Raw genomic sequence first — 18,804 nt, 5'->3', positions numbered from 1 at the left:
TGAGACTATTTGGAAGGCATACTAGGATGTCTTCCAAAATTGATGAGCTCAACCATTGACGGGAGTAACTGAAGAAAACATTCAGCACAGTTTGATTCAACAGTTCTTTTCTGAACTTCCCATGAATCCTGAAACTGAAGTTCATTTGGAGTTTATTTATACCATGTTTACAGAGATCCTGAAACATGAAAAAGAACAGCTCCTTATCACCTACTGCTCCATCTGTTCATCTATTCATCCATCACTCTATTCATCCATTCATCCATCACCCATCCATCCATCCAGCTGCCACACAAATACTTACTGAATGTTTTTCCTCTCATGGAGCTTACCAAGAATGATGAGCTATAATATGCAGCTATTATTCTAGAGATAACAATAAATAAAATAAATTGGGGGTGAAGGAATACAGTGCAGTATATGTGTGCAAATTTAAATAGGAGAGAAGGGATGGTCTCAGTAAGTAGGCAATATTTGGGCAACGCCTGAAGGAGGTGAGGGAATAAACCATGCATATGTCTGAAAGAAGAATGTTCCATACAGAGAAACAGCATGTGCAAAGCTGAGTGTGTACTTTGTGAGATGGAGAAATACCAAGGAGGCCTAACATAGCACAATTCCACTGGTCTATGAGACCAGAAAGCCCTGGTATTTTCCCACACTGTGTTATCCTGGGTTCCCTGGAAAACAGAGCCTGAAGAAAGGTTTAAATGCTAAAGCTTTCATGGGAGGTATAATCCATGGCAGCTAAAGTGAGGAGAAAAGAGGGAGATTCAAATACAAGGTGAGGGGCTTCCCTGGTGGTCCAGTGGCTAAGACTCCACACTCCCAAAGCAGGGGGCCTGGGTTCAGTCCCTGGTCTGGGAACTAGATCCTACATGCCGCAAAGAAGAGTTCACACGCCACAACTAAAGATCCCATGAGCCACAACAAAGACTCCGAGCAGCCAAATAAATGAATCAATATTCAAATACAAGATGATGTCCTATGATACTGGTCACTGCTTCCCAACAAACTTTCCATCAAACTTTATGAGAGAAACCGCTGATTTTCTCAGGTGTGTGCACCTGGTACCAAGATAAAAAGAAAGAACTGTGCCCCATTACAGCCCATCACAGAGGGAACGCATAGGAAACTTAGCTGCTGACTCTCTGCTGTCTCCTGTCTCTACACTGATCAGAGTTTGTCCCGCGGGCATTAACTTCCCTGAACTTCTACATAGAAAATCATAAGACTTGCGCACTTTATTCTGTGTAAAAATAAAGGTAAATTTCTCTTGAATACTAACAAATGCCAAATAGTCTGTTGCTTCAGCCTAGGTCCCAAAGAGAAGATGATGTGTGGCAGGACTAGTGAAATAAACCTTTGTTGATATACGCCACTGAAATTTTAGAGTCAATTTTTGTTGCAGCATAACCTAGCATATCCTGATTGACACAAGGATTCACTGCCCCATTAGCACATTAATGACATGAGGTTTTCAGTAAAGACACCTACTTAATGTTATTTAATCCAGTATTCTCAAACTGTTTTGATTATTGACTATTCTTTCCACAGAGCACCTTTATATAATGGAAGTAGTTTGACAAAACACCATCTGTATAATCTTCTGCAAGGAGATTGGGCAACACACCCTACTGTGCAATAATTAAAATATTCCCAGATCTTGGCAGTTTGGGAATGAATGATGTCACATTTTTATGCCCAAACTGGACTTCCCGCGTGACCTAGTGGAAAAGAATCAATCTGCCAGTGCCGGTACACTGGTTCAGTCCCTGCCGGTCCGTATGCCCTGGAGCAACTAAGCCGGTGCACCACAACTACTCAGCCCACGTGCCCTAGAGCCAGTGCTCCGCAAGAGGAGCCACTGCAGTGAGAAGCCCCAGCTCTCCTCAACTAGAGAAAGCCCCTGAGCAGCAACAAAAATCCAGCACAACCAAAAACTAAATAAAATTTAAAAAACACACACATTTATGCCCAAATTAGGGATTCCTAGCCCAAGACTACTGTTCTGCTGCATCCCACAGGCAAGCAAGGCCTCACTTGCCCAGTTTCACGACGAAAGAAAGGGCCCTAAGTCAGCGACAGAGACGAAGACATCATGGTTTACCCGATGGAGCACCCTGCCTGTCTCAAGCAAGGTCCTGGAACAACATCCCATCGTGTGCAATGCAGGAGCAAGCAGGCAGGATGGACACGTTGGCAGGTTTCACTGCTGGTGGCTGGGGGAAACCAGGATTACCAATTGTATGGGAATTGACCTCAGGTGATCCCTGCCAGGCAGACGCCCTGGAGAAGGAAACGGCTACGCTCGTCTGGAGAATGCCTGGCAGGCTACAGCCAAAGACTGGGACATGGCTTAACATGCACGCATGCAGTAACGCAGGCACCCACGCACACAGGCACCCATGCACGCACGGACTCAGGCACCCGCTTACGCATGCATGCGGCCAACCACGCAGCTATGCACTCACGCACGCAGGCACGCACACACGCATGCACACACGCACGCACGCATGCACGCAAGCACATACGTAGACACGCACCCATGCACGCGCTCGGGCACCTGCACATGCACGCGGACGCCCACGCAAGCACACATGTGCACATCACTCACGCACACATGCGCGCACGCACTACGCATGCATGTGCACATAAGAACCCATACTCATGGCACCCAAGTCTACCAATGGGCAGAAATGGCTGATCGCGGAAAGCAGTGGAGGGGCCGACTCCTCATCAGCCGTTTGGTAAGCTATAGTAAGCTGGGCCGTGGGGCAAGGAGGTGGGAGAGGTGGGATGGTTTGTACTGCGCATAGGGTGTAGGTGGAGTAGGCACTAGTCAGGGGAGAGACAGAGAGCAAGAACATAACCATTTTGAGTGGCTTGCTCTTCCAACTGCCACTAGAAATTCCTTGATGCCCCTGGTACTTCACAGGGCAAGTATCTTACAGGTAGTTAGGAAAACGCTTGTCCATGTTCTTCTGAGCTGTGTTTGTTTTCACGTACCTATTGGTACTTCGTGGTTGCCAGGTAGGCACCTATTTCTCTTTCTCTTCTATGACTTGCCATTCTCCAGCGCTCACTTTAAGGTCCTATAGCTCCAGTGCTATGTGATGGTCTCAGGAAGGGTAGGTCTGGGGAGCATAACCCTTCTCGCCCTTTTTTACTTTATCTTGAGAAATTTTCTTTTCATGTTTTATCTCCTCTGCAAAATAATCACCTAACCCCTTCTTGGGCCCAACATGTCAGAACCTCTGATGAACACAGCACCTTCAGCCATTAGGCACTGACCCCTCCCTCTAGGGGGCCCCAGAATTCTCATCAGATCAGGCACAGGGCAGACACCAGGTTAAGAATTTGTCTTCCGTCACCCCTCTATCCAGAGATCTTTCCTCTTTTGCCTGCCAGATGAAAGGGACCTTAAATCAACTCAGGTAAGGCCAGGACAGGCTTCCCTTATGGCTCAGTGGTAAAGAATCTGCCTGCCAATGCAGGAGATGCAAGAGACACAGGTTCGATCCCTGGCTTGGAAAGATCTCCTGGAGAAGGAAATGGTAACCCACTCCAGTATTTTTGCCTGGTAAATTCCATAGGCAGAGGAGCTTGGCGGGCTAAAATCCATGGGGTCGCAAAGAGTTGGACACTTCTCCTCCTCCCTCCGTCCCTCATCACTTCTCACCGGAAGTCTTTCTTTCCCACAAGGGCTTAGTGGGACTAAGGAAAACTAAGGGTAAATCCAGCATGGCTTCTGTGGTGGGAGAGGTGATGAGGAGAGGGACAGGGGAATAAATCTGATCCTGAAAATAGATTGAAATTTAAAATGCAACTGGAAATAAGACCTGGAGCAAATTCACTAAATGATTGATGACTAAACTTAGTAATTAAGTCAACCTAGTTTCTTTATATATGACTTTCCCCCTGAGAATAATCAGCAGAAATCTAAGAAAAGTATTTGCCAAAGTTATGTTATATTTAATTATCCATAATTCTGTGCAGTGCACAGAGGAAGAAAAAGAAAACCTGGTAAGATGGCCAGGTTCATGTCTTGCCTGATAATAGAGGTGAATTTTATGGCTGTTTTGATTATAATTTTGAGCTAGAATCAAAAGTTCTTCTCTGTAGAACTTATCAGAAAGAACCGGCTGACAGCATCTATAGTGATAAAAGATTTTGTAGGCATAATTTTTAGGCAAACAGAAGGTAGTGCTTTCACTGGTAAAGCATTGCCTTTGTGACAGTTAATGAAGTCTTTCTCTCCAAGGCAGAAGTGGGATAAACAGGCCATGGTGGCTTGGGCTCTACCCCTCAAATATAAAGGGGTGGCTGATGAGTTGCTTACACAGGTGAGCAGGAGTAGTGAGAATTCCTACTGTGAGCTGGTCCACCTGCTTCCAGTGACTCTCTCCTCAGAGGGGATTGCCCTTAGGCAGAGTGTCATGTGGAGTCAGTCACTTCTTACCCGAAACCTCAGTTTCTTCATTCTTAAAGATTTCTACAAAAGAAAGCTATTTCCACACCCTCGTGAGTGCTCCAGGAGATGCAAAGGGAGTGAGCCAGGGACCCTTTGTTTTGATACCGCCTACCAACCATCAGAGATCAGATCAGATCATTCACTCAGTCGTGTCCGACTCTTTGCGACCCCATGAATCGCAGCACACCAGGCTTCCCTGTCCATCACCAACTCCTGGAGTTCACCCAGACTCACGTCCATTGAGTCAGTGATGCCATCCAGCCATCTCATCCTCTGTCGTCCCCTTCTCCTCCTGCCCACAATCCCTCCCAGCATCAGAGTCCTTTCCAATGAGTTAACTCTTCGCATGAGGTTGCCAAAGTACTGGAGTTTCAGCTTTAGCATCATTCCTTCCAAAGAAATCCCAGGGCTTATCTCCTTCAGAATGGACTGGTTGGGTCTCCTTGCAGTCCAAGGGACTCCCAAGAGTCTTCTCCAACACCACAGTTCAAAAGCATCAGTTCTTCAGCTCTCAGCCTTCTTCACAGTCCAACTCTCACATCCATACATGACCACAGGAAAAACCATAGCCTTGACTAGACGGACCTTTGTTGGCAAAGTAATGTCTCTGCCTTTGAAATGCTATCTAGGTTGGTCATAACTTTCCTTCCAAGGAGTAAGCGTCTTTTAATTTCATGGCTGCAGTCACCATCTGCAGTGATTTTGGAGCCCAGAAAAATAAAGTCTGACACTGTTTCCACTGTTTTCCCATGTATTTCCCATGAAGTGATGGGACCGGATGCCATGATGTTCATTTTCTGAATGTTGAGCTTTAAGCCAACTTTTTCACTCTCCACTTTCACTTTCATCAAGAGGCTTTTTAGTTCTTCTTCACTTTCTGCCATAAGGGTGGTGTCATCTGCATATCTGAGGTTATTGATATTTCTCCTGGCAATCTTAATTCCGGCTTGTGTTTCTTCCAGTCCAGTGTTTCTCATGATGTACTCTGCATGTAAGTTAAACAAACAGGGCGACAAAATAAACGGCCTTGACTAACTCCTTTTCCTATTTGGAACCAGTCTGTTGTTCCATGTCCAGTTCTAACTGTTGCTTCCTGACCTGCATACAAATTTCTCAAGAGGCAGGTCAGGTGGTCTGGTATTCCTATCTCTTTGAGAATTTTCCACAGTTTCTTGTGATCCACACAGTCAAAGGCTTTGGCATAGTCAATAAAGCAGAAATAGATGTTTTTCTGAAACTCTCTTGCTTTTTCGATGATCCAGCGGATGTTGGCAATTTGATCTCTGGTTCCTCTGCCTTTTCTAAAACCAGCTTGAACATCAGGAAGTTCACGGTTCACGTATTGCTGAAGCCTGGATTGGAGAATTTTGAGCATTACTTTACTAGCGTGTGAGATGAGTGCAATTGTGTGGTAGTTTGAGCATTCTTTGGCATTGCCTTTCTTTGGGATTAGAATGAAAACTGACCTTTTCCAGTCCTGTGGCCACTGCTGAGTTTTCCAAATTTGCTGGCATATTGAGTGCAGCACTTTCACAGCATCATCTTTCAGGATTTGAAATAGCTCAACTGGAATTCCATCACCTCCACTAGCTTTGTTCGTAGTGATGCTTCCCAAGGCCCACTTGAATTCACATTCCAGGATGTCTGGCTCTAGGTCAGTGATCACTCCATCGTGATTATCTGGGTCATGAAGATCTTTTTTGTATAGTTCTTCTGTGTATTCTTGCCACCTCTTCTTAATATTTTCTGCTTCTGTTAGGTCCATACCATTTCTGTCCTTTATCGAGCCCATCTTTGCATGAAATGTTCCTTTGGTATCTCTGATTTTCTTGAAGAGATCTCTAGTCTTTCCCATTCTGTTGTTTTCCTCTATTTCTTTGCATTGATCGCTGAAGAAGGCTTTCTTACCTCTTCTTGCTATTCTTTGGAACTCTGCATTCAGGTGTTTATATCTTTCCTTTTCTCCTTTGCTTTTCACTTCTCTTCTTTTCACAGCTATTTGTAAGGCCTCCCCAGACAGCCACTTTGCTCTTTTGCATTTCTTTTCCATGGGGATGGTCTTGATCCCTGTCTCCTGTACAATGTCACAAACCTCAGTCCATAGTTCATCAGGCATTCTATCAGATCGAGGCCCTTAAATCTATTTCTCACTTCCACTGTATAATCATAAGGGATTTGATTTAGGTCATACCTGAATGGTCTAGTGGTTTTCCATACTTTCTTCAATTTCAGTCTGAATTTGGCAATAAGGAGTTCATGGTCTGAGCCACAGTCAGCTCCTGGTCTTGTTTTTGTTGACTGTATAGAGCTTCTCCATCTTTGGCTGCAAAGAATATAATCAATCTGATTTCAGTGTTGACCATCTGGTGATGTCCATATGTAGAGTCTTTTCGTGTGTTGTTGGAAGAGGGTGTTTGTTATGACCAGTGCATTTTCTTGGCAAAACTCTATTAGTCTTTGCCCTGCTTCATTCTGTATTCCAAGGCCAAATTTGCCTGTTACTTCAGGTGTTTCTTGACTTCCTACTTTTGCATTCCAGTCCCCTATAATGAAAAGGACATCTTTTCTGTGTGTTAGTTCTAAAAGGTCTTGTAGGTCTTCATAGAACTGTTCAACTTCAGCTTCTTCAGCATTACTGTTTGGGGCATAGACTTGGATTACTGTGATATTGAATGGTTTGCCTTGGAAACGAACAGAGATCATTCTGTCGTTTTTGAGATTGCATCGAAGTACTGCATTTCAGACTCTTTTGTTGACCATGATGGCTATTCCATTTCTTCTGAGGGATTCCTGTCTGCAGTAGTAGATACAATGGTCATCTGAGTTAAATTCAGCCATTCCAGTCCATTTCAGTTCGCTGATTCCTAGAATGTCGACATTCACTCTTACCATCTCTTGTTTGACCACTTTCAATTTGCCTTGATTCATGGACCTGACATTCCAGGTTCCTATGCAATATTGCTCTTTACAGCATTGGACCTTGCTTCTATCACCAGTCACATCCACAAATGGGTATTCTTTTTGCTTTGGCTCCATCCCTTCATTCTTTCTGGAGTTATTTCTCCACTAATCTCCAGTAGCAAATTGGGCTCCTACTGACCTGGGGAGTTTCTCTTTCAGTATCCTATCATTTTGCCTTTTCATACTGTTCATGGGGTTCTCAAGGCAAGAATACTGAAGTGGTTTTCCATTCCCTTCTCCAGTGGACCACATTCTGTCGGATCTCTCCACCATGACCTGCCCATCTTGGGTTGCACCACGGGCATGGCTTAGTTTCATTGAGTTAGAAAAGGCTGTGGTCCTAGTGTGATTAGATTGACTAGTTTTCTGTGAGTATGGTTTCAGTACCTTCATACAACTCTCATTAGTTACCCTGCCTTTGAACTCCTGTCTGGAGGCAAACACACTGAACCCGTTCCATATACCTGACCCAGTTGAACATTTTCTCTTGTTATTATTAAATCATCAGGTTGGCATTTGTGATAAAAAGCAGGAAAGTGGGGGAAGAACTAGAGATAGCAGAAACTTAGTCTTTGATTGCCTGGAATGACTTCTTTCCTTAAATATACATTGTTTATTTGAAAATATTTAATGAAATCTATCTCTAGGTAATATTTGATTACAGGTAGTACCCTTGCAAAGTTTTTATTGATAGATAGTGTACATACAGAAGAGTGCATGTAACCTAAATGTAAAGCTCCCTGAACTTTCAGAACTTTAAACATGCTGTGGCCAATAACCAGATCAATAAAGAGGACTTGGGATTTCCCTAGCAGTCCAGTGATTAGGACTCCGTGTTTCTACTGCAGGGGGCATGGTTTCAATCCCTGATCTGGGAACTAGATCCCACAAGCCACATAGCCCAAATAAGTAAATAAATCTTTACCCACAACCCCGGAAGCCCCCTCCCGCAAATATTCATTCCAGACACACCTTCACCCCCTTGGGGTAACCAATAGCCTGACCCCTAATAGCAGAGATTCTTTTTGCCTGCCTCTGTACTCTATATAAATAGAGACATATAGCCTCTGCTCTTTTTTCCTGACTTCTCTCAGTCAGCATTCTGTTTGTGAGAGCCTTCCTTATTACTCTGTGTAGTGATACATTGTTTCTTCTCATTGCTGCACAGCGGTATAAATACACTAGAATGTGTTTATCCACTTTCCTGTTGATGGACCTTTGGGTAGTTTCCAGTTCAGTGCTGTTGCAAACACCCAAATTCATGTCCTTTCATCAACACACGTATGCTCTGCTTTGGGATATGTACCCAGGAATTACTGGGTCATAGGGTAAGCAGGTGTTCAGCTTTAGTAGGTATCAACTGTTAGCAAACAGTTTCTTTGTGGTTGTACCAGTTTGCACTTCCACTAGCAGTGACGAGACTACTGGTTGCTCTACAGCCTCTCCTAAAATGTTCTCAGATCAGTCCCCTACCTACTAAGGGATGTGGTATTTCTAGTGGCTCAAAATCCAGATTCTGGAACTAGACTTTCTGGGTTCAAATTCCAGCTTTATCCTTTAATAAGTGTGTGACCTTAGACACCTTACTTAATTTTTCTGTGCCTCAGTTTTTTTCTTCTGTAAAATGAGGACAATAACTAGATCATCTACCTCGTAGAGTTAAGGATTAAATGAGTTAATGCATGTAGAACACTAAGGATAGTGCCTGGCACATAGACAATACTCCATAAGTCTTAGATATTATTTTCATTCAAATGCATCGAAAAAAATCAGTTGCCACCAGTGCAGTAAGAGAGTTGTGTATCTTACTGTAAAAGAAATAGAAAGTTTCCAACATACCCAGGGAGGCAGTCAGATAAGTGCCACAAGGGGTCTCTGTATGCAGGAGCAAGATAGCATGCATGTCTGAATCTCGGGCTATGCCAGTCACAGCTAATCCTTGGGAACTTGTATGTGCAAATTAAACTAGAATGTCAGTGCTCCAAAATATTCATAGGAGAGTATGAACCATGTATACAATCACTATAAATGACAGTCTGGGCTTTATTTATTTGGCCAATGAAGCCACTGACATCTCTCCTCTTTAAGTTAACAGATAACAGTTTTAGTGAATTCTTTACAAACTCTATAAATGTTTACAGTCTAGCCCTTGGCAAACTCCACTTTAGGAATTAACATAGGTGTGTATTTCAGTAAATAACTATAGATTCAGTAAATATTCCACAGAGGAAAGAGAAATGGTAAAGGAGAGTAAAGGTAAATGATGATAGGAGAGTAGGTAGGAAGTTCAAAGACATGCAAAGCTGACACTCCAGTCTCCATGAGTGAGTCATTGGCTAGAATTGGCTTTTAATGTTAAATATCAGCAAATCAGCAAATACATTTTTTGTGTCCATCTTCTAGCTTTTGTTGTTGTTGTTGTTGAGTCGCTCCGTCGTGTCTCTTTGCAAGCCCATGGACTGTAGCCCACCAGGCTCCTCTGTCCATGGGATTCTCCAGGCAAGAAAAGTGGAGTGGGTTGCCATGCCCTCCTCCAGGGGATCTTCCCCACCCAGGGATGGAACCCACATGTCCTGCATTAGCAGGTGGATTCTTTACCACTGAGCCACCAGGGAAGCCCGTCTTCTATTACAGCTTGCACTGTGTTTGGCCACTCAGTTGTGTCCAACTCTTTGCGACCCCAGGGACTGTAGCCCTCCACGCTCCTCTGTCCATGGAATTCTCCAGGCAAGAACACTGCAGTGGGTTACCACACTCTGCTCCAGGGGATCTTCTCAGCCCAGGGATTGAACCCAGGTCTCTGGCATCACAGGCAGATTCTTTACCATCTGAGCCACTAGTGTAGCTTAGTGGGTCGCAACTCTGGCTGCCTGTTAGAGTCACCTGGGGGACTTCCCTGGTGGTCCAATGGTTGGGACTCTAAGCTTCCACTGTAGATGGGTGTGGAGGAGTGACCAGGGTTTGTTCCCTGATCTGGGAACTAGTATCCTGCACACTACTCAGTGTAGTCAAAGAAAATAGAATTACCTGGGGAACTTTAAAAAATTCACATCCCCCCCCCAAAAAAAAAAAAAAAACATGCTCAGCTTCTCACCCAGAAATGTCGATTGAGTTTGTTTGTCAGCACGGCCCAGATTTTTTTTTTTCCCTCAAGGTCTCCAAGTGATTCTAATGGGCAGCCAGAGATGGGAAATATTTCCTTCTCAGTGTCACTGCAACAATCCTGGCGGTGCTTTCTGAATGGTTGTCTCTTGCAGTGGGGTCACAGGGAGGATCCTGAGTAATTTCTGTGGAGTCTGTCTGGTTTAGTCAAGAAAAGCTCAAAACACTGGCTCAACTGGCTTTTATCTGGTACATTTTCTCTCCTACCTATAACCTCAGAATATTCCAATCTATTTTAAGCCTTCCTGTGGTTTCTAAAGCACAATACTTTCCGAACTGAAGACTTACCATTTCAAATCTCATGGGCTATGATTCAATCCAGAGCAGAACTAAACAGAACTTAAGTATCCCAATTAGGAATTGGATTGAAAAAAGACCCGGGAAAGTGCCCTTCATAAAAGAGTGAAATTGTGCTTTATGTGGTGGTCATTGCTATCACCTGTGGTTTCAACTGCAGGAAAAATAGGAAAAAGCCATGGAACAATCATTGTATTGGGTCGGCCAAAAAGTTCATTCAGGTTTTTCCATGAAATGTCACAGGAAACCCAAATGAACTTTTTGGCCAATGCAATATTTGAATGTGGGTACATGTGAATTTGAGTTTCTGGCTCAGCCACTTGTTAGCTATGAGTCCTTGCCTTCTCTGAGCAGATGTTTCATGAAAGATGGAAGCATTAGCAGATCTCAGAAGGAAATTTTATAGATTAAAGGAGCTAATGTTAGTGGTACTTGGCAAGGAGTGAGTCCCAAGTAAATGGCAGTTACCCTCATGTGTTATTTGGCTAAGGCTATGATGCTGCTGAATAGCAAACACCCCACCCCTAAATCTTAGTGGTTGACTAAGATACCATTGATGTTCTTACTCATGTGTCTGTGGGTCACTTATGGCAGCTCCGCTTAAGGCTGTGAATCAGATTGAGATCTGTTCATATGTGTCTCATTTTGCAGTCAGCAGCTTTCTGGGGTATGCACTTCTCATGGCAGATGACAGAAATACACGAAGAACTTGGCAGAAATTTGTAATGCCCTTTAATATCACACCGCAGAACTCATTAATGATCACTTGTGCCCATTTTCCCTTAGCCCGAGCAAGTCATATGGCGAATTTCAAGGTCAATGGGATGGAGAAGTATAATCTACCTCATGAAACTATGGCACAATACAGAGAATAGAAAGAAAAATTATGAACAAATAATACATTCTTCCACACTTCCCTTCTGCAGAGTGTCAACAGAGGAGACAAGAAGGGTGGGTAAGGAGGGAAGAAATAAATAGTTGGATCCCGTAGGAACTCTACCTTGTGCCTCATTTGTAAGCGCTTGTCTGGCCTCCTTTGTAGAACTGCTCCAGCACTCATTGCAGGCACAGAAACGCAGTTCTGTGGGTGTGGCAGCTTTCTGGATCCTCCCCCATTCCTGGTATTTGTGATGAGGGACACACTTCTCAGAGACAGTCTAGAATTCACCAGAAGCCTTCTTACATTCTGCTTGCAGGAACACATCTAATTTTATTTAGGAAGACAAACAGAAGCAAGAGCTGGTGAAATTCAGCAAAACAGACTATACTATATACCAGTTGTCAAAATAACCAGATCTTTGTCTAAATTCAACCCATTCTCTTTACCCTTTCAACATCTTTTTAATGTATGGGCACTGTCTCTTATGATTTGCTCCAAATGACATCATCTCTTCTCCACTATATAATAAACCACTGAAGTGGTTCAGTCGCGTCTGACTCTTTGCGACCCCGTGAACTGTAGCCTACCAGGCTCCTCCATCCATTGGATTCTCCAGGCAAGAGTACTAGAGTGGGTTGCCATTTCCTTCTGCAGGAGATCTTCCCGGCCCAGGGATCGAACCCGGGTCTCCCGCATTGCAGGCAGATGCTTTAACCTCTGAGCCACCAGGGAAGACCCCAGTATATAATGGTGGTAGGCTAAGAGTCCTTCATTTGAATTCTAATATTTCATTTGTATTTCAAATCTAGGTGAATAGGCAGCCCCACCTCTATTTAACCAGAGGGTTCTGGCCAAATATGTAGTGTGGTTGTAGACAGTTACCAGATACACCCTCGTATATTCACTAATTTCAGGAGGAATATAGTGAATTAATCAAAGGTGTTTAACTGTCATAACTGAGGATCACTCAGAATGTATCTCAAGATATCAAACTGTATGAAAGTCATCTCCCTAAAGATCTTTGTTGAAGGATATTTAGCAACAGCTGTGCGAGCAAACGATGGCAAGCAGAGCTGGGCTCTGTTACAGTCTTAGAAGGGTTACACAACCAGCCTTCTCCAGGTGTGGTCCCTGGAAAACCAACATCAGAATCACCAGGGCTGTTTGTTAAAAATACAGAGTCACAGGCAACCCCCCAGACTTAATGAATTGGAATTTCTGGGTGCAGGACCCAAGAATTTCCATTTCTGTATACATCAAGGCTTTTGTATAACCTCAAATATAGACAAAGTTCCCATACATCTTTGATTCCCAGTATCAGTTATGGAAAATGTGAAGTGTTTCTAATGGCAAATTAATCATTCTCACTGTTAAACAAAAAGGATCTCTTTCTTTATTACTATTACTGAAGGTTTTTTTAAGACTAAATTTGTTGAAACTTTCAGCCAGGGTACTACTGTAATAAGATTTCTTTTGCCCCCTTTGCTTTTTTTTTTTTTAACATAATTTGAACATTTGAAACTATTTTTCATTAAGACTATTTCAGTAATAACCATTTTCCTTCCATTTTCTCAAATACCAATGGCCTACAAAACTTGTATAAACATTTTTAGATGAAAGTTAAGAGACACAATTATTGGGACTTCCGTGGTGGTCCAGTGGCTAAGACTCTGCACTTCCAATGCAGGGGGCCCAGGTTCGCTCCCCGGTCAGGGAATTAGATCCCACATGTTGCAACTAAGACCCAATGCAGCCAAATAAAATTTAAAATAATAATAAAAAATTTTTAAAAAGACACAATTATTGGGAAGGACAGGAGATTTTATTCGTATGTTCCATTTAACACATTTTCCCCCTAATGAATAGATGATAAACTGTCTTTTTATGGTGTTTTAGGTAAAAGGACTGTCTGCGGTGAAAGTAGTGTAACCACCTAAATAAGGATTATCTTTCATCTTCCACTTAGTAAGTATATTTTAATATTTTTAATCTTTGTGCATGGGATAATAAAAAGCATCAACTGCTTCAATAAGTGAATTAAACAAAAAGACAGTTTTGAGAGCTGAGGGAAGTATAAAAAACATCAACCAAGAACAAGTCTAATGGACTCCTCCCTCCTTTTTCTACCTTCTTTCACCTCCTATTATTACATGCAAGTTTAAGGGGTTCATCTTAATGGCTTCCTGCTTCCAACTATGTGGAAAGCGAATTGGAATCATTTGGAATATTCTGAAACCTTACTGTAATTGTGAACACAAAGATGCAAAAACATGTTGAAACATCTGTTTTCCAGATTAAGAGTATCACCCAGATAGTTGGGGGAAAAAAGTCTTCCATTAGCTCGCCTTTAATCTAATTAGCAAATACATGTCATTCTAAAAGATTCTGGTAACCATTGCTCAGAGGGAGAACAATCCAGAAAAGAAACACAAAAAGGATATTTTCAGCACCATGAAATTTAAGGACTAACAGAACTATGGTAAGAAAGATAATGATAAAGCTCATGCATTTAAGACATTTATGTGGTTGGGCTCAGAGTTTTTTCACTTTGTTTTATGACAAGTAAATAAATTGAGTGACAAGAAGAAAATAATGTTACCTTCAAAGTGATTTCAACAGAAAAAATATTTCCCTGTGAAAATACCAAGATCTTTCCTGACCAACAGGATTGGAATGCCAAGGGTTCAAATGCACTCACTGAGCATTTATTTCTATTTTGAATTTTCCTAAACTGTTTGCCTCAACATATTCTCCCAACATTTTTGAGAGAGGTCAAGGGTTTAAGAGGCCCTGGGGTTTAAGCTAACAATTCTGGTTCACAAACATATCTCATGTCAAAAGTTGAGTGTGCTATAGCTGAACATAAAATGGCCACATCTCTTCAGCTGCCTGGTGATTCTACTTGCAGTATCCAGCACATTGGGCTATTACAGTGCTTCTGCAGTAAAAGGTCTCATTGTAACCTGATTCTGTTTTCTTTTAATAACTGTTTATATTCTAAAAATAAAAGGAATATCAGTGGAACAACATTGGAACATTCAGACAGGCAACAAACTCTGCTTTTACTACAAAGGTATTGAGAATCAGTTTTGTGTTTGGTTCACAGCTATTCATAACTAAACGTTGAGTTTCTCCACCACAGTCTTGATGCCTGTTTCTAAAACAAATATTGTGCCTTAAAATTGGCCTACACAGATATTTTGCTTAACTGAAGAGTGAAAGATTTTTACCCCAATTTATTCATATTTGTAAAGGCCACTGCTTGAAGGACTCTGGACTTGTGTATGCATTGTGACTGCAATAAATAGGGCACAAGTCCTAGCATATATGATAGACTCCAGATCAATATTTGTTGAATGAATGAAAAAAAAATAGTGGCTTTAGACTGAATTATGGTGGCAAATTTGCACATGCACACACACACACACTCTTTTTTTTTTACCATTATGGGGATGAACCGGAATTCTTTAAGATGTAAAGCTTAGTTCTGGAAAAGGGAATGGCAACCCACTCCAATATTCTTGCCTGGAAAATGGAATGAGGAGCCTGGAGGGCTATAGTCCATGGGGTTGCAAAGAGTTGGACACAACTGAGTGACTGAGCACCTCACTAAACTGGGGGGGGGGCGGTGCAGAAAAAAGATATAAAGCTGAGTTCTAAATAGGGATGCCTCTATTGATATTTGATTATTACGAACCCCACCCCCACCCCCACCCCCCATAGGCTTCTCTGAATCTGAACTGGAGCACCTTTCCCTGTCCTTGCAGTGAGCTGCAGACACTTGATCTCTCCAGTGGAGATTGACAACCTTTGCCGGCAGAAACCTGGTCTTATATCATCTTTGAAGTTCTCACTGCACCTAACTGAGGGCATACCCATAGAGAAGGTACTATTAGTATCCCCATTTTCAGATGAGGAAACTGAGGTTAAGCAACTGAAGTCATCTTAAGTTAAAGTCAGATAGTTAGTGGTGAAGACAGTGCTAGTGTCTGATCCCTGGCAGTGTGATGCCTGAGGTGCCTCTGCTTAGGGTAATGTATCAGAAAGGTAGCTGCTACCCTTTTTTTCCCCAAAAAAAGTAAGGTAAATAGTCAACTATGAAATTACAACTCAAAGAATAAGAGTAATGAAAAAACTAAATGTTCTAGACCTGCCAAGACATTGGAGTAACTTAGAAACTATGAAACTGTATTATTTCTGTCCTGGGTATTTACTCAACAAGATCCTGGCAAATAAATCCAATTCAAGAGACAGATTCAGGGGAATCAGTTGCTTTTCCCTCTCTGTAGACACTACATCGTTCAAGTGACAAGGAAGACCTAAAAGGGAACCTGTTGTGTGAAATTAGTAGTATGGATCAAACAGAGTGTGGCCAGTCCTCTGAAATTGCCTGAAACTCTCCAGTGAGAAGCAAAAGGAATTTTTCTCTAGTATGGTGATCTTCTCACAGCTGATGTCCCATCCTCTGTCTCTCTTCCTTCTGGCCAGTTTGCTTCTTGAAGCTAGGCAGAAATCCTTAAAGAAATGGGTGTCCTCTGCCTCTCTGCTTTAAATTATCAGTAGTTTGGGAAGCTTTGTGGAGTCTGCAGGACATGGGCCAATTAGGAGAGAAAGAGAGGGATGGGGGCAGTGGTGAGGGAAGAGACATACACACGGAGACAGTGAGACATGGAGAGAGGTAAAACGACACTGAAAGTCCTTGAGAATGTACTGACTTTAGAAAGCCTTTTAAAAACCAATCACTAATTCAATATGATGAATTACCTTAAAGTAGCTTGTGAGTGTTTCCTGAGAAGAATTGGAGGTCACTTCAAGCGAAATAAATAAACCACAGCTAATGTGCTGACATTTTAAAGAGAAAAGGCAATTGCTAAAAATGACCATCCAATTTCCATTACTTACTACAGTCATTAGAAACAAGGAATATGTTTATTGATCTGAAGTCGTTCAAACAGTATTTTCTTTGTTCAAACCAATTTAGCTGGAGGAAAAGTCAAGAGTTTGCCTTCTGTGGGGGCAGTGGGGGGGACATAGTGGAGAGAAAGAGATTCTTTACATAAAAACCTGTTGTTTTTCTATCCTAGGGCCACTCAGATAAGAATAACTGGGTTTCTATTAAAGCAAAGCAATTTTTGACCCTGATCAAGCAATTTTTGCCCTTGATCACTACTGGTTTAGCTCTAGGCCCTTGAGACTCAAAATAGGCTTGGAATTAGCAATATCAGTATAATCTGGGCATACATTAGAAAGGTAGACTCTGGCCCCACCCCAGTCCTAACTGAATCATAATCTAGTTTTTAACAAGATGTTTCATGATTCATATGCACAGTAATGTTTGAGAAGTACTAGTCTAGACAAGGGAGAAAGCAATGGCACCCCACTCCAGTACTCTTGCCTGGAAAATCCCATGGACAGAGGAGCCTGGTTAGCTGCAGTCCATGGGGTCGTTAGGAGTTGGACATGACTGAGCGACTTCACTTTCACTTTTCACTTTCATGCATTGGAGAAGGAAATGGCAACCCACCCCAGTGTTCTTGCCTGGAGAATCCCAGGGACGGGGAAGCCTAGTGGGCTGCCGTCTATGGGGTTGCACAGAGTCGGACACAACTGAAGCGACTTAGCAGCAGTCTAGACAAACATGAATGGTTATTTAAACATTTGATAGACAAAAGAGATGGTTAAATAAAGGAGGAAATACTATCTGATAAAAGCACTTTTGTCCCGATTTGTTGGTGTTGATAAACTTGCTCCTATCCACTTAAGCCAGGTTTGAAGTAAAAACTTAATAGGCCCATTCTGAAATGACTTTTACCAGCTCCAGTGTCCTCATGGTTGACTGAGCTCCCACAAATGGTTGCTGACTTTGTTTGTGTCCCCAGGTGAGCAGAAATGAGTGAACAAGCAGAAAAGAGCAGTTCCGTGCGAGAGAGACCTGCACGTCAAAGTTCTCCTGAGAAACCAAGTGAGAAGGAACTGAAGCAAAAGAAACGGGTGGAGCGACAGTTAAAACGGTTGTCATTTCAAAATCCCGGGCCTCAGGTAGCCAACTTTAATCCTGAAATAAGGCAGCAGATAAAGAAAGGGCAAATGGCAAAGAAGAATGAGTTTGTTTCTGTAAGACGCGAAGGCAACAAGTATGACAAAAAGGGCAGGCTCACCTTCACCTGTGACTGCCTTGATGAAGGCTGCCTGGGTTGCTTCTACCCGTGTCCCAAGTGTAACTCCACCAAGTGCGGGCCCATTTGCCGCTGCAAACGCCGCTGGGCCTACGACACCATAGTCAATGAGAATGGGGAGGTCATCAGCAAGATGCCATTCGACCTCTCCGAATAGGACCAGCCCTCCAGGCTGATCAATTTTCTCTGCTTTGCAATTAAACCAGCCTCTTTCTTCTGTATGAATTTTAGGACTGGGGGAAAAAAGTTTTAAAAATATAGTTTAGACTAGTGTTCTCTGAAGCCATAGAACCCTGTGTAATGCACTGTCCTTTAACCTTCCTGCTGTGATGACTCAGATTCCTCCCCTGGTATCCAGCAACTCCATTGCTACTCTGCTCTCAGATTAAAAATCCCTTTCCTCTTTGCTGGTACCTTAGGAGATGGAGTTTTAGGATTTTTAGAATTCTGTAGCTGAGAGCTTGTCTTGACATAGAACATATGTTTATAATAGCTAGTTACCATTAGGATCTTACACTTTATCAATTCTAAATCAGAATTGCTATTTGGATTGACTTGGCACTACATACTCATAGTCTCATTTTTTAGTGTTACTGTTTTAACAATACTAAAATGAAATTTTTTTTTTTTTTTTTTAAATCCTTTAATAGGCCCCATGGCCACGTGGCCCAACATATGAGCACAAAAGCAGAGATTCAATTTAAGTAATATCTAAAATGCCAACTGGAAGCAGACTTCAAAGAAGAAATTTTAATCTAATTGTTACATAGAAATCATTTTAAAGCTTTTTTTTTGGTGGCTAAGGTTACCAGCCACACAGAACTGGCCAAGGTGGTACAAAATTCCTAAGGCCT

The 18,804-nt window shown here is 42.4% G+C and overlaps 1 pseudogene; it reads left to right on the top strand.

The window, feature by feature from the left end:
- Positions 1-17,342: 17,342 nt before the first annotated feature.
- Positions 17,343-18,107, top strand: LOC147339845 (ARL14 effector protein-like pseudogene; annotated as a pseudogene).
- The last annotated feature ends 697 nt before the right edge of the window (positions 18,108-18,804 follow it).

This window comes from Bos grunniens, chromosome X, assembly GCF_055505025.1.
Source record: "Bos grunniens cultivar Pamir isolate PY7600 chromosome X, Bosgru_T2T1.0, whole genome shotgun sequence".
Lineage (NCBI taxonomy): Eukaryota > Metazoa > Chordata > Mammalia > Artiodactyla > Bovidae > Bos > Bos grunniens.
The sequence above is the reverse complement of the archived record's forward strand: the minus strand, read 5'-3'. Positions and strand labels throughout refer to the sequence as shown.